Consider the following 16,695-nt stretch of genomic DNA (forward strand, 5'->3'; position numbering starts at 1 on the left):
AGATGAGTCATTCACTGTAGAGGGTTTTAACTTGCATGTTACACAGCACCATTTGCCTTCACTGGATCATCTCCTAAAAATTCCGTATCCGTTCCCCAGTTTATAGCTAACATGTCATGTGCATTTCCCCAGTGAGTTAAAATTAGTCTCTCGTATCTATAGCACCTTATCTTCACAAAGGATCCCTATCAATCTATATGCAGGAATCACTTCAAGTACCAATGAGATGCAACCGCCTTCGGGGTGGAATGTAGAATCTAGTTAGTGGCATAAACCAAAACTACACAACAGTTTAGGATTCATGAAAAATGCCATTTTGCACATAGCTGAAACTACATGAGGATCTTTTTTTACCTAGGACGTATTGATCCCCAAGTAAGCCAAACAGAATGGGTATTATCCTCTTTAACCTATGGAAATATGGCTCTTGTCCTGAAGCATATGTTATAAACATGTTATGAGAGTCACAATATTGGCAGAAAGTTACTGTTTTGGTTTTCACCCTTTTAGCCAAGAACAAATGTGGCAGTAAGTAATTGATCATTTTTCTAATTGGCTTTGAATTACACAAAAAACATGTGTACTCATATTAATAAGGCACTGAAGATACCTGAAGGTACTGACTGGTTTGTTTCATAGTTGTCTGATGTCCTTTTCATGAAGAATCTAAAACAGATTATCCAATCTTGAAAGGACGACTCCACTTTTTCTCATAGTGACTAGATTTCAACTGGATTATAAGATAATATACATTCGAGGGCAATGATCTCTTAGTTTATATGTTTATGCTCTGACAGTGAGTCAGATGGAATATTAGCCACATGTAGACACCTGCTTTTGGAATTTTAGGATGATCACTCTCAGCACTTTGACTCCACCCACAAGTGACACCTAGAATTGGTGATGATGAAACCAGCCGATGATTAGAATTTGTTTTTCCTGTTACATTCTTATATGGTTTTAATTGTTATAATTTAGTTGGCCAATTTATTAATGGAGAATGAGAAACTGCAGGGAGAGTCCATCTCAGTTATGCTAGCCTCTAGCTCTTATCTGAAGCCCAGAAATGTAGTTGCAACCTGATCCTTTGAACCACAGAAGTATGATAACATGATTCCTGTTTACAGCTAGTTAGGTGCACTTCCATATTGCTTTCTTGCCTGCGATTGCCAGGAAAGACTGTAAAAAATTTGTGCCTGCAAGCCATGCAGCCATTCCTTTTGACATGCTCTTGTAATTTCTAAACTTGCATTATTATAATGCACATCCTGTCAGCAAAAGATGAATCATAGAATATCAGAGTTGAAAGGGACCTCTGGAGGTCATCTAGTCCAACCCCCTGCCCAGAGCAGGACCAATCCCCAACTAAATCATCCCAGCCAGGGCTTTGTCAAGCCTGAGCTTAAAATGTATGGGTTTCATTTAAGCCAAAACATTATATAATCATCTGCAGCGTTATCCGTTCAAGGCTTAATTTTGCATCCTCATTGCTTTCAGCAGTGACCAATTGGTGAAAATATTTATTGAGCAAACATCTTCATACACATACTATTAAGGCTTCATGAGGTTCACACACACATGGTTTTGTTTCCCTCTTATTCAGCTGATGGAGGACAATCACAAAACTGTTCTTGGGAGCTTTTAAAAGAAGGAGCTATAGGGAGAGCTTGCAGAAGATTATAAAAACTTGGGAGTGATGGGATCACAAAAGTTAGAGGGAAAAGCCTATTAATGGAGCTGGTTGAATAATTTGTAGCAGATATGTTATCTGATGAATGTAGCCCTTTCCTCCTCCCTTCCCCACAATCTGTGAATCCTTTGTAAATTCATCATTCATTTCTGTGAATGGATTAATTACTAAGTATTTACCTAGTGATTTATACAAGATGATCTTCAGACTATGGTTTGTTTGCAAACAGACTCTTTGCTATTTGTTGCACCTGGTGTGAGACTTATCACTTGCATTGCATGGGATTGTTTCTCTTCCCTAACTGGTTGAGTGAAGCTTTTTGGACGGTTGAATACAGAAAGAGAAATGCCACTGAGAACAGTGAAAACTCCTGCGGTCCCACAAATATGGTACCTTGTTTGCAGCTGGGTATATGTACTTGCACAAAGAACAGCTATTCCCCGAACATTCATATGAAACAAAACCTATGTTTGTATCAGCATTCATGAATAACAATTTATAAAGTGGTACAAACAAGGCCTAAGCAAACAGCTGTTCAGAAATCCAACAAATGTTCTCACAGACAGATTTTGGAGTGCTCAGCCAGTGCAACTCATTTAATGTGAGATCATCTAATCTACCACCCAGAACTGTTCCCCACAGCATATGTTCTAGGGTCAGGACCAGTATATTGCAAGGGTAGGATTTTTCAAGAGAGTTTAACTTTCTCCTAACTCTGCTCCCACTGAAGTCAATGGTGACACTCCCATTACACTTCACTGGATGCAGAGTTAGACCATTGTTCAGCCCTTTTGAAAATCCCATCCTAAAGTGGTCCAAGCAGTAGGGTTTGTCGTTCTCCTGTTGGAATACTGTTCTACTCTATAGCAGTTAGGAATATTCAATCTACATTTTCCTCTTAGTAATTTCATCCCAATACTCAATACTACTACCCTAAATAATTCCTCTCCCTCTCGGGATTTATGCACCTACAGTCTACTGGATTGTCTGGACCTGGCATTTGAAAATAGAGATTGTATTCCCAGTTCTTCTAATGATCTTGAGCAAGTTACTTTATCTCTATGGTGCTTCCATTTTCCCATCTGTAGGATGGGAATAATAATGCTTGCCCACTAGTGTTTTGAGATCTACAGTAGAAAAGCACTATAAAAGGCAAAGAAAATTATTACTCAGATCCTTGTAGATGCATATGCCCTCTTACGTTGTTAGTATTTCTGAGACATGGCAGATAACTACCATCAAAATTAGGGCTGTATAGAGCAAATGTTTAGCTCTGAAATGCAGAAATTAGTATTATAATAAAATCATAACTTCATGTTAGCATTTTTACTGTAACTTGAGAAGCAAGACTGAATTGTGGTTTGTATATTAAAAGTCTTAATCAACAAGTCTAACTGATGTTTTTAATGTGCTGACAAATATTGCTTCCAAAGCAGAATGCAGAACTGTGTCTCACAAGATAAAATGCATTCTCCTGGGCCTGAACCTCCTGCCAGATTGCAAAGCTTTATATTTCTTTTGGGGACCAAGCTAGCCTGTCCAACTTTTCTGGGCCTTCTTTGAATGCATCATCATCAGGGATATGTGGTAGGAAATTAAATACATGATTTTGTCTGTTACTGCTAACTACAGATGGACAGATGGACCAAAATCATAACCTCAAATCTGAGTCCCTTTGAATTTCAGGGGAAATGGGATTTAAATCCCTACATGTGAACCCACCCCTGTAGGATTCATATAAGGTTCATGCGCTTGGCAACGTTCAGGGCACACCCGGAGTGTCGTGCTGGACCTGTGCACACACAGCTCCTTTCAAGGGCATCAACCTTGGAATCTCGCCCAGTTGACATGAACCATGGGAAGCCTCCCAGGACTGGGCTCAAGGCCCGAGAGCAAGGAATGCGGTAGATAGAAACTGGTAAATAAGAATGTTAAACAAAGCCAGTGTATTCCTTTTATCTGTTGGAGAATGTAATGCGCGGGGGGAGAGAAAGAATAAAGGGGAAGGTGGAAAGCTGACAGGCAGAAGCCTGTTAGCAGACCAGCTGCTTGCTTGCTTAAAGCTCTGTGCTGTCTTGTCATTGAACCGCCACAACTGGCGCCCAAACGTGGGGCCCTCAGCACTCACCTCGCCCGGCAAGGGTTTCAGATGCGTCACTCATCCGCTTTGCGGATCCCGGTGAGTATTTTTCATTGTGGTAAGTATGGGAAGCTCCCTCTCTGCTTTGCAAGTGCAACACCGCTGTGAGCTACAGTATTTGCTGCGTAAGGCTCAGCATAACTGTCCCACTCGAGAGCTCACTCTCCTGCTACAGGAGGTGAGTGCCCAGTGCCCGTGGTACCCTGAAGCTGGAACCCTTAAGCTAGCGGACTGGGAGCGGTTGGGCCAGACATTGCACAAGGAGCCTCGGGCGCCCGTGCAGGCTTTACACGCCTGGCACCTCTGCCGCGATGCGATACAGCGTGTCGCTTCGGACAGGCCCCCCCCCACGCCAACAGAGGGGCTGCCGATCTCGCCACCCCCGTCCGCTCCTGCAACCATCCCTCCCCCTGCTTTGCCCTCAGGGCCTCTATTACCAGCGCCTCCCTGGCCTTCCCCACTGGAGCCGGTGTGTGATCACCCTCCCCCCGTGGAGCCCCATGCTCCGGGGCCCCCCGGAGGGTCATCCGCGTCTGCTCAGGGGCTTTCGCTGGTGCAACAAATGGTTCACGCAGCGAAGACTCGCTCAGATCTTACAGCAGAGGAGCTGGCTGAGCTGGTCTCAGTTTGTCCGGTGACCTGGCAGGATGATGGCCAGGGCAACCAGGTTACAAACTGGGTCAGTTTGCCCTACTCGGTGATCAGAGACATAAAGAAAGCGATCCGTGAGTTCGGCCTCACTAGCACGTATGTGCGTGGTCTCATTGAAGGGCTAGGTTCTGGGTACTCTCTGGTCCCTGAAGACTGGAAGGCGCTGTTGCGCATGATGCTGACACCTAGTCAGTATGTTATTTGGCTTAGTGAATTTCGGCAGATGGCAGAACGCCAAGCCCAGGTATATAGAGAGCAAGGTGTCATTTATGAGCAGTTGGCAGGGGAGGGCCAGTTTGCTACCGTTCAGATGCAGTCTCAACTCCCTCAGGCCGTCTTCCCCATTATTTCCACCTGCGCCCAGCATGCTTTCCGGAAGGTCCCGGATTCAGGCAAGCCTACCAAAAGCTTTGCCAGTATCCGTCAGGGTGCATCAGAGTCCTTTATGGATTTTACCAACAGATTGCAGGAGGCTATCCTCCGGCAGGTGGATAGCCCTGCAGCAGCTCAGGAGATCCTGTTAAAAATGGCAGTTGAGAATGCGAACGAGGATTGCCGCCATGCTCTCCAGGCGGCACAAGCCTCTGGGATTCTAGAGCTGTCAGACATGCTGCAGGCGTGCCAAAACATCGGCACCCAAGCCCATAAGGCTGGAGTTCTGGCTGCCGCCCTGCGGAAAAGCGAGAAGGAGGGGAAGCGTTGTTACCGCTGTGGTAAGGAGGGTCACTTTCAGCGGGAGTGCCGCTCCTCGGCGGCGCCCGCCCGCCCCTCAAAGAAGTGCCCCAAGTGTCAGAAGGGCTATGACTGGGCTAATCAGTGTCGTAGCGGGTCGGGAAACCGCACGACAGGTCCCCCCCCGAACCCAGGGCCAAACGGGGGTGTTTCCCACTCAGAGAACTGTTCCTCTGCTTTAAAATCCATAGACTCCATGAAGGCGGTGACTGCCGGAAGTGCAGGGCTTGATTTGATTATGCAGGAGGATGCTGACTTTCAGCTGCTGGGGGAGGTTTGCGCCATACCTACCCAGGTGACGGGACCTCTCCCTGCCGGATTTGTGGGCCTGGTTCTCCCTCGCTCACACGCTGAGAAACAGGGTTTTTTTGTCATCCCAGGGGTCATTGACGCCGATTACACCGGTGTTATTAAGGTTCAGGTATGGACCCATCTTCCGCAGTCGCTCCCGCGTGGACGGTCAATTGCGCAATTGATTTTACTCCCCTATCAGGTGCCAGCTGCAGAGGATCGAGCCCGGGGCGGAGGCGGCTTTGGATCGACTCTGGCTCAGTCACCATCTCACAACACGTCCTCTCCACTTGTTGCTCTAACAATGTCGGTCCGCCCCTCGAAACCTCAGTTAACACTTCTCTTAAATAATGTTCCTTTTACAGAGCTGGTGGACACTGGAGCTGACGTTACGGTGATTCGTGATCCGGAGTGGCCGGTCGGTTGGCCAACAGTTCCTTCTAAAGAGTTGTGGGGGATCGGGGGTAGCAAACCAGGGCGCCAAAGTTTGTCTTGGGTCACGGTCTCTAAACCAGGAGGCCGTGCCCTTGCTACAATCCGCCCTTTTGTACTCCCTGTCCACCTCAATATTTGGGGCCGTGACTTACTTACAAAGCTGGACACCACCCTCGATATTAATATATAATGGCCCGAAATCCTCCCTCACCCACCTTGCCATCCGCATTACCATTAGTATGGCAATCCTTAGAGCCCGTATGGATTGACCAGTGGCCCCTCCTCCTAGAAAAGCTGAAAGTGCTTCATTCACTTGTACAATAATATTTGCATGCACAGCGCTTGGAGAGCTTTACTAGTCCTTGGAACTAGCTGCTGTTATTTTGGCCTTTCAACTTTGTGCTGATTGTCCCTTTAATTTGATCGTGGACACGCATTATGTTTATCAGGTAATTGATCATTTACCCCTTGCCCTCATTACCCCACAGGTCGATGCGGACCTTCTTCGCCTGTTTTTGTCCTTACAGTATCTCCTTACCACTCGTAATTTCCCTTATTTTGTTGCTCATATTCGCAGTCATACCCCTCTGCCTGGGCTACTTACTGAAGGCAATGCGCGCACCGATCGCGCGTTACGTGATCCGGTAAATTCCCTTTTTTCTGACCCCATTGAAAGCCATTCCTTTTTTCAATCAGTCTGCCTCTGTTTTGGCCCGGCAGTTTCACATTCCTGCTGATCATGCACGTTTTATTGTTCGTTCCTGCCCCCACTGTGCCGCTGCTGCCCCTACCTTTTCTTATGCCATTAACCCCAGAGGTACCGCAGTGAATCAGCTGTGGCAAATGGATGTCACTCACGTGCCACAATTCCGTCCCTATTCGTTTTTACATGTTTCCGTTGATACTTATTCGGGATTCCTCTGGGTGACCCCACAGCGTGGGGAAGCCACTCCCAAAGTTATTCACCATTTGCTAGCCTGTTTTGCTGTTATGGGTCGCCCGAGCCAGATAAAAACAGATAATGCCCCAGCCTATTGCTCCACAGCCCTCTCCATCTTTTGTGCCCAATGGGACGTCCGTCTCACACACAGGATCCCTTGTAATTCCACGGGCCAAGCCATTGTTGAACATGCAAATCGCACGCTAAAAACCTTGCTCGACAAACAATTAAAACAAGGGGAGCTGCGTCTCCGAACCTTAGGAGACATTCAGCAACAATTGCATATCCTTTTGTTCACTTTAAATAATTTAACGCTGAACGCAGATCAGCAGACCCCCCACGGATCGGCATTTTCACAAATCCGAGGTACTGGAAAGACCGCATGTCTATTACCGTCAGCTGCCCGATCCGCAATGGTTGGGCCCAGTGCCTCTAATTACTTGGGGTCGGGGATATGCTGCTGTGTCTCTCCCTGCAGGACCGTTGTGGGTTCCGGCCCGGTGTGTGCGACTGGCACTGAAACAGCATGGCGTGGCACCAGGCGCTGTCAAACCCCATACCGGAGTTTCAGCTGACCTTGGAGGAGAACGCGATGCCTCCCAGGTCGACAATGGCAGGACGGAAACGGAGGAGGCGTAGCATCCCAAGCCAGCCCATGACATGGGGAGCAGTAAAAGCATTGGTCGCCGCGGCTCAACGAAGACTGGCAGCAAACCAACAGCCAAAGACTTCTGAGACTTTGTTTGTGGCAATTCTTGCCCAAATTACTGCTAATTCTGTATTGATTGTATGCCTTTTGTGCCTGCTATTTCCTGTAGGGGTTGGCTCGGGAGCGCTTTCTCCGTTACGAGCCCAAATGACATATAACCTATGGGAAAGATTGGCTTCAATAGCAAATGTTACCCACTTTTGTTTATTTGATTTTGTAGCAGCTGAAGAATTGTTAGGTACGTGCCTTATTCCAGTATGTCATCACCCTGAGGAAATTGGAAATAAGATGATGCTCGCTGCTTACACGAACCTCTCTTCCCAGTACTCTAGCATGGCTAATTGGGGCCCGGCCAATTACACTTTACCTTCTTGAGCTTATTTTTTGCTGTTGCTGTGTGCAATGTATTTCCTTTTTGTTAAGGCTTTGTCGAGAACCGCCCTGGCAGGCTCCACGAGTTATGACCTCGTCTGTCCAGGAGTTAATTGGCTTGCAAAAGCAAATTGATGGCTACCATGAGATGGCCGAGCACAAATAAACAAAAAAGGAGGGGATGTAGGATTCATACAAGGTTCTTGTGCTTGGCAACATTCAGGGCACACCCGGAGTGTTGTGCTGGACCTGTGCACACACAGCTCCTTTCAAGGGCATCAACCTTGGAATCTCGCCCAGTTGACATGAACCATGGGAAGCCTCCCAGGACTGGGCTCAAGGCCCGAGAGCAAGGAATGCGGTAGATAGAAACTGGTAAATAAGAATGTTAAACAAAGCCAGTGTATTCCTTTTATCTGTTGGAGAATGTAATGCACGGGGGGCGAGAAAGAATAAAGGGGAAGGTGGAAAGCTGACAGGCAGAAGCCCGTTGGAAGACCAGCTTGCTTGCTTGCTTAAAGCTCTGTGCTGTCTTGTCATTGAACCGCCACACACCCCAAAGTTTTGGTTCTGGGTCAGATCTAGAACCAACAAAACACACCAAGAGAAAAGCTAATCTCATGAGATTTCATCCCCAAACTGGCAGAATACCTCAAGATCTCCACCATGTAAGGTGGTAGATATCTCACAATTTTTCCCTTGGTCTGAAAGACAAATCTTACAAGAATGGCTTGTGAGATTTCATAGAATCATAGAAATGTAGGGCTGGAAGGGACCTCAAGAAGTTGTCAAGTCCGGCTCCTTGTGCTGAGGCAGGATCGAGTAAACCTAGACCATCCCTGGCAGCTGTCCAACCTGTTCCTAAAAACCTCCAGTGATGGGGATTCCACAGCCTCCCTTGGAAGTCTATTCCAGAGCTTAACTACCTTTCCCACAGCGTGGATTCCAATCTTAAACCTGACCTGTCCCCTAGTTTTGATTCAGCCTTGAACCAAAACCAGAAATCCCAATTCCTTAGCCCATCTCTACTAATGATTAGGGAAAATAATTATCTTTAGACGTTAAAAAAAACACTTATTAGGAGGAACAAAACATTTTAGTTAAATAAGAACTGACCAGGATCCTCACCTGAAACTTAGACCAAAGTTGGGCCTTTTTTTGAGGTTCAAGAGAGCTCAATTAACATTTTGAAGTTATTCCTTTAATCTCTACAATTCCTGGTTTCCAGAACACAACATTACCAAAAGCCATTCATTTTCACAATAAGTTAGCACATTCCAAGGTTTGATTTTATAATGCCAAGCCCCAAAAGCATCAAATATTTACATTTAATAAAATACTTTTGCCTTGAGGATTAAAATATTGTGAGATGTTTTAGTATGAACCAGGAAGGAAAATGGCATTAGGAATCAATACATAAAGCGTTTGTATTAGCTACTGGTGTTGAGAAGAATACCAGGACAGTAGAAAAGCTGGTGTTTCATTAAACTAGGCAGCCTGTACATAACATGCAAATAGTATGAAATCAAATAGATTAAACAAGCAAAGTCAAGCTGAAGTCGATATATTAAAACTTGGGTCTTGCAGTGAATAAAAGCAAGGCATTTTCTAGAGAGTAATTTAAAAGTTTTATTGAAGTTTCTGTTAAAATAGATAGCAATAACACTTGGCAAATACACCACTAGAGCTCTAAGTATTAGAGAGAGAGAAGCTATTTCTGAATGATAAGCAGTGTGAAATACCACACCATATTACTTTGAGGCAGGGAGAGAGTCAGGCTATGCCAGATGCTCGGTTGCAATATATACTTTCAGTTCTTAATTAAATGTAACACAAGAATAGCAAGTCCCAAGTCATCATCGTTGCAAAGAATTGGAGAAAGAACTAAATTAAATCTCTGCTGATTCTCCCAGGACTTAAATGAGTGTACACTAAAATGCACAGTTAACTACATGAGCATAGATCTCTTTACTGACTTAACTAAATGTCACTCAACTAAGTCAAAACATTTTTGGAACCTTCAAAGAAGGTACAGATCTCCCAAGGGAGAAAAAATAAAAATCACAGGAGAGTGTGAATGAACATATAGCTTATTGTACAAAATTGCATTTTGGAGATGGCACTGGTAAATAGACTCCATATATTATGAGGAGCAGATTTAAAGATTTTGCATCAAGCTGTGCCAGACCTCTGACATTTGGTGCATAAGCTTCTTTCCTTCAGATAAGGAGGTAATGGGAACATGCTATGCAGCATAAAACATTTCAAGAAGAGTAAAGCATTGATAGTGTATGCAATCTTATGAAAAGTATACTAAAAGTCAGTGAGGCAAATTATGGCCCTGTGAGCCTTTGGAGGGGATGAAAACACTTCTAGCACTCCAGCTGCGTTGGAGGAAGGCATTTTGCTTGGAAAATGTTTAATGTTTCATGGGAAGCTGGAGAGAGTGAAGTAAGGAGTAGCCTGTGCTCTACCCCAGTTCTCCCCTGCTGGTGCTTACTTGTACGTAGAGATGAGGCACACTCTCTGCAGGCCAGTAATTGTTGCACACAGGACTGATTGACTCCCACCACTTACACTTCTAGTCAAACTGCGGTTACTGCCATGCCTGCTCACCCCAGAATACCTACAAGAGATGCCAGAGTCTGACCTAGTGTCTGCTCAGCATAGAACCAGGCAGAGATTTACAAGACACGACATGCTTGATTTTCCAAAAGTGCAGTTTTCCAAGACTTCTGCCTGAGCACAACATGCATGTGTCCCTCTTCCACAACTAGTATGTATCTGGACCTAGGTGACATTAATACTGGAGACTGGCAAACCAGTGTGACTCCAATAAGAAATGTCTTATCTTGTCCATCCCTTTCAATGATTCCAAACCGAAATCCTGTTTGATGCTCACATTTTTTTCAATTAAGTGTTTTGCCATTTTATGTTTGATTTGAAATTCCAGGCTTGGCACAGAAGCAGAAATGCCAGAAGAAAGAGGCTTTCACCATATTTAGGGTCCAGCCTAAAACAGGAAGTACTGAAAATCTTACTAAAAAGCCTGGTCTTAGGAGATTTCTAGTCACAATCTCAGCCCAAAAAGGTGTAGACAGGAGTCCAAACTTTGATGACTAATTCAAACTGAATCTTTTGAGCCCTATTTAAGAAACTCCCCAAAGCTCCCACTTTGCTTTGCTGGCAAAATTAGTTCTCTTATTGTTCTGCATAGAGACACATTTCTTTTTCTCCTAACATGAAAACAAAATCTATCTAATGTAAGAACCTTTCAAGTGAAGATTTGCACTGCTTTCGGCCTACAGTATTTGTATCTGTAGTTTTATTGTATTGTTTGGATCTTGTAATATAAAAAGAAACTGTATAAAAGAGTGGAATACCACCAAATACCTAGAAGTGGTGAGGAGACTTGACCTTAATAATATCACTGCTCTTTAGAGCTCAGTGAAATTTTTCTTTATGAAACCTTTTTTCCACTGACAAATGCAAATTTGTGTTGACTGAAGCAATTTGTAAATTTGGGTCAATTTTGGTGAATTGTTCTTAATTTTAAAAAAATGAAAAAAATGTCAGAAATATCAAATGCTTCGTTTCAGCATTTCCAAAACATTGCAGTTGTCACAAAACAAAATATTTAACGTTCACATTTGCTGAAAATTTCAAATCATTTTCATTTTGGCTCAACCCCAAACTCTCCCCCCTTCCACCTCCTCACTGCCAGTTTTTTGCACCTCTATCCAAACCGAATGGTTCATTCTTCAAAACGCCCTACTTCTCGTTTCCACCTATATTGTATATAGTGATACAGTATCACTTTGTGCTCACAACTGGCATTTCAGCATGTTGCCCAATATACATACAGTTACTACTATCACATCCCTAACGATAACAGAGGAGCATTTTCAAGGCACCCTATAGAGATGGACTCTGTCTCATGGTTAAAACATTGGACTGGGAGTCAGCAGAACTGGGTTCTAATTCCTGAATCTGCCACTGACCTGCTTCATGATATTGGCAAGTCATTTAACCTGTATGACTCAGCTTCCCCCTCCGAGAGTTAATTGAGGTGTTATCCTTGCACCTCACAGGGACAATGTGAGGCACAAATCAATGTTTGCAATGTGCTTCGGGATATCTGGACTGAGGGTGCTATCAAAGTACAGAGTATTATTCTGCAACACACTATAATCTCTTTGTGGCCGCAGGAGTGTTTGTGAGCCATTGGAAGACTTAAATATACAGGATGTATCTTAAAATCACAAAAGTATGTCTCAGTTGCCAGGCTATCTGGTGTGAAATCTTAACTAGGTGGTTGAAGACAGATAATCAAAAGACTTTCTTCCTTATCATTCCCAATACCTTGGGGGGTGGGGTCATTTTACTTGGTAATAAGCTATGTAGGTTGTTTCTTGCTGTAGAGTAAATCGATACAAAATGATCAATGGCCAGTTTTACACATCTCCAAAGGAAATCTATTTGGCTCTAGTGATATTAAACCAGGTTTGAACTTTAGCAAATCTAATTTTCTTTCCTAGACCAATATTTCCAACATGAGGCTTAGGAAAACAAAATTACATTTGCTGTAATTCTACATTTTGAAATAAGTCATAATCAAACCTTGTTTGTTGCCCTGCAAAACTCATAGAATCATACAATATCACAGTTGGAAGGGACCTCAGAAGATCATCTAGTCCCAACCCCCTGCTCAAAGCAGGACCAATCCCCAGTTTTTGCCCCAGATCCCTAAATGGCCCCCTCAAGGATCGAACTCACAACCCTAGGTTTAGCAGGTCAGTGCTCTAACCCTCTAACCCCCAGTGAGCTATCCCTCCCTATCTCTTCTCATCTACTGGAAGGAAATATGGTCTACTTTGTTTGCCTACAAAATAAAAACACTGATACAGACACAAGTTCTGAGGAATTATGATCTGTAATGTCTTCACCCAGGGATTTAAATCACTCCACTATCACATCCACATATTCCCAAAACTCAAGAGTATTTGCTCTCATCGCTTATATTAGACAATGGGTTTTCTTGAATACTAAAGCAAAGAGTATTAACATCGGTGCCAGAGCCCATATAGGTCGTGGAATTATATGGCTATTTGAACTTCTCTTGAATATGCAATACTTTCATGTAAACCCAGTGAGACAGGATTTATTAAACAATTAAAAAAGAAAAATTACAAACTTCTCTGGGTAGGGCCCATGCCTTCTAATATGTTTGACAGTGCAGGAAAAATTGAGTGGTTTCTTAAACAGAAACAATAGTCATGGTAAACTGGGCTCATGAAAGCAGAATCATAATATTTATTGAGACTTTCAGCAACAATTTTTATGCTGCAATTTTTAAATAAAATAAAACCGTGTATCCAAACACTGCAATAAGAAGGCATGCAGCAAGTTACAGATACAAGACACAAATTTGACATCAGAACGGTGCCATAGTCCTGGGGCTTGATCCAACTCCCCCTGAAGTCAACAGTAAGTAGGGTGACCAGATGTCCCGATTTTATAGGGACAGTTCCAATTTTTGGTTCTTTTTCTTGTATAGGCTCATAGACTCATAGATATTAAGGTCAGAAGGGACCATTATGATCATCTAGTCTGACCTCCTGCACAATGCAGGCCACAGAATCTCACCCACCCACTCCTGCAATAAACCTCTCACCTATGTCTGAGATATTGAAGTCCTCAAATCATGGTTTAAAGACTTCAAGGTGCAGAGAATCCTCCAGCAAGTGACCCGTGCCCCATGCTTCAGAGGAAGGTGAAAAACCCCCAGGGCCTCTTCCAATCTGTCCTGGAGGAAAATTCCTTTCCGACCCCAAAGATGGCAATCAACTCCTAATACCCCGCCCCCGTCCCGATTTTTCTCATTTGTTGTCTCATCACCCTAACAGTAAAACTCATTAATTTCTATGGCTGGAAGGGCAGGGTCTTGTACTAGATATATTCAAGAGGAACAGAGTTAAGGACAGAATGGTGCTTATCCCAAAACTCCTACCCTACTAACCCTGGGCCCAAGCCTGCTGCCTGATTCAGGGAAAACTCCTCTTAATGTCATACCCAGTCCTATACCCATTGAAGTTAATAGAAGTTGTGCCTGAATCAAGACTACAAGAGAGGGCCCCATAGAAGTTTGCATGGAATATGGATAGTCAAAAAGACCTTCCCAGAAATCAACTTTTCACTACAAATCCAATAGTGTTTCTCAGGCCAGCACATCCTCCAGGGCTCCCAACATCTTCATGTCCCCCAATTCAGCAATCCTGCCTCGAGATGGAGAGCAGGTATATGCGATACCCTCCAGAATGTACTAATGCCACCCCATGAGTGGCCAGAGATGTCGCATAAGAGAAGCTTGAGGTGCTTCTTGCTTTCCCACATCTACCAGGGGCCAAATGATCACCCAGAAGTATTAAATCAACTACTTCAGTACCATAGAGATCATTTAAAGCCTTCTATAAAGGGAAAAGAAAGACTATGACTTTGGCCCCAATGCTGCAAACATTTATGCATGTTCTTAACTTTGTATGCTTGAGGAATCCACTGACATCAGTGGAGATACTGACATACATGAAGTTAAGCACATGTGTGAATGTTTTCAGGATCAGGTTGGCATTTTCTAAGGGCTTGGCTACACTTGCAAGTTAAAACAGCCCCAGGCACCCTAGCTCACTACCCATCCACACTGGCAAGGCACGTAGCGCGCTCTGACTCCACGGCTAGAGCACTCCTGGTTCTCCACCTCGGCGAGAAGATTAACGCTTGTTGTGCCTTGGCTGAAACGCTCGGGAGTCAGTGTGAACGAGGTGTTGCATTACTGTGCTCTGATCAGCCTCCGGAAACGTCCCATAATCCGCTTAAGTCAAGTGGCCACTCTTCTCTTTGTTTTGAACTCACTGTAGAAATGCGGATATGCCCTTTGAAAGCTCTGTTTCTGACAGCTGGCTGCTTATCTGCTCCAAGACAAAGCAACCATTACTGTGGAATGCTGTGTGAGAGAGAGAGAGGTGGGAGGGAGGGGGAGTATGCTGCTGCCTGAACTTACAAGAAAGCATGCTGACATGCTCTCAGCCCTGCCAAAAACCCACTCTCTCTCCCTCCACATACACACAACGCACTCCCTGTCACACTCCACCCCCGCCATTTGAAAAGCATGTTGCAGCCACTTGCATCCTGGGATAGCTACCACAATGCACTGCTCTCTGTGGCCATTGCAAGAGCTGCTAATGTGGCCACGCCAGTGCGCTTGTAGCTGTCAGTGTGGACAGATTGTAGCGCTTTCCCTACTGCGCTCTATGAAGGCTGGTTTAACTCAAAGTGCTCTACATCAAGTGTAGCCATGCCCTAATAAAAACCAGTTCACCTGGCCACATGGTACTCTAGATTGGAAGCAGGACCAAAACTGCACTTTTCATCTGAAAATAAAAGATTCGCTCTGGCTGCTTCGAACAAATACACACACACAATCTGGATGGAGTTAGTTCACCTCACTGTTCAATCTAATGCAAAATGCAGTACTGAGTCAGAGAGCTGCGCAATATTCTTGGCCGCTTCTATCATCATCTCTGTCCTTTTTAACTTTAAGAGGAAAAAACTGCACAGGTTTCTCCCATTCCTTTATTTTGCTGATTTTATGGATTGCTCGTGAGCTCTGTTATAGTTTGTACTCAGAAAAGTTACTTTAAACACAGCCACAAAACTGTCAATCTAATGTACTAAAATAATGTTATACTTTGTGGGATATTCTTCTGGTTTTGCAAACAAAACTACAATGCACAAAAATCATGCACACACAAACAAAGGCTATGTTTTTGATAATCTGCCCCAATACACACCTGAGGGGGAAGCCATTTTTCAGCATGCAAAACAATGAATCAGATTTATAAATAGTTTAGACACAAAACTATATGTAGAATGTATCCATAATGATTACCCACATAACCTGGTATCTGCACAGAGAAATGGCCAGTTATTCTTTGTCTTTGATTTAGGCACTTCAGACGCAAAAGTGTCTGGTTGTGGAAGCTTAGATTTGAAAAAAATGAGACAAGTGGCTGCAGCATTAGTCTTGATGTGAAACAAAGAGATGAAGAAGAGTACCCTTGAATAGTTTTACAATATTGAGGAAACAGAGCTATTGCTGGTATATATATTTTTAAATGCCTTTCTCCCTTCAGAAATTTTTCATAGCGCAAAATAAACACCACAGTACCAACTTTTCTTTCTCAGTCATAATGCTTAACCTTGTATCTTAAATGGTTTGGATAAGCTCCGCCTAATTGTTCTCTCATATGCATAAGTTTGTCACAGTAAGGCATAGTGTCTCAACTTGCACTCAATTAGGAAACTGTTTTCTTCTTGAAAGCTCATCAGATCCCTGCTGCTACAGTACAGCATTTCCATTGCCTCTTCAGATCCCAAAGTGCCTGGGCTCCATGCTGGGATGAGTGAACAGTGATATCTCAAATAATGGCAGTTCCCTCTGTTCTGGGTTCTCTCAGGTCAGTGGCAGATTCCAGCATGAGGTCCCAAAACAAACTCTTAAGAAAGCACTTCGCTGTTTTAGGACATCTACTTTTCCACACACCATGGTGAACAGGCTGTGTTGCTATTCTTAATAACTAGTTTAAAAATATCAAGAATCTTGTTAAGTAGTTTATCTCAAAGGTTTTGGGGCAGGGACCCCTCAAGGGGTCGTGAGGCTATTACATGAGGGTCCCGAG

General features: G+C 44.0%; 1 long non-coding RNA gene across 1 annotated transcript in view; it reads right to left on the reverse strand.

Moving 5' to 3' along the window:
- LOC311529515 overlaps positions 1 to 16,695 on the reverse strand; it is a 64,865-nt gene that overhangs the window by 46,861 nt on the left and 1,309 nt on the right. The gene's annotated exons all lie outside the window — the stretch shown is intronic.

The sequence above is a fragment of the Lepidochelys olivacea genome (genome assembly GCF_965140295.1).
Source record: "Lepidochelys olivacea isolate rLepOli2 genome assembly, chromosome: 13".
NCBI lineage: Eukaryota > Metazoa > Chordata > Testudines > Cheloniidae > Lepidochelys > Lepidochelys olivacea.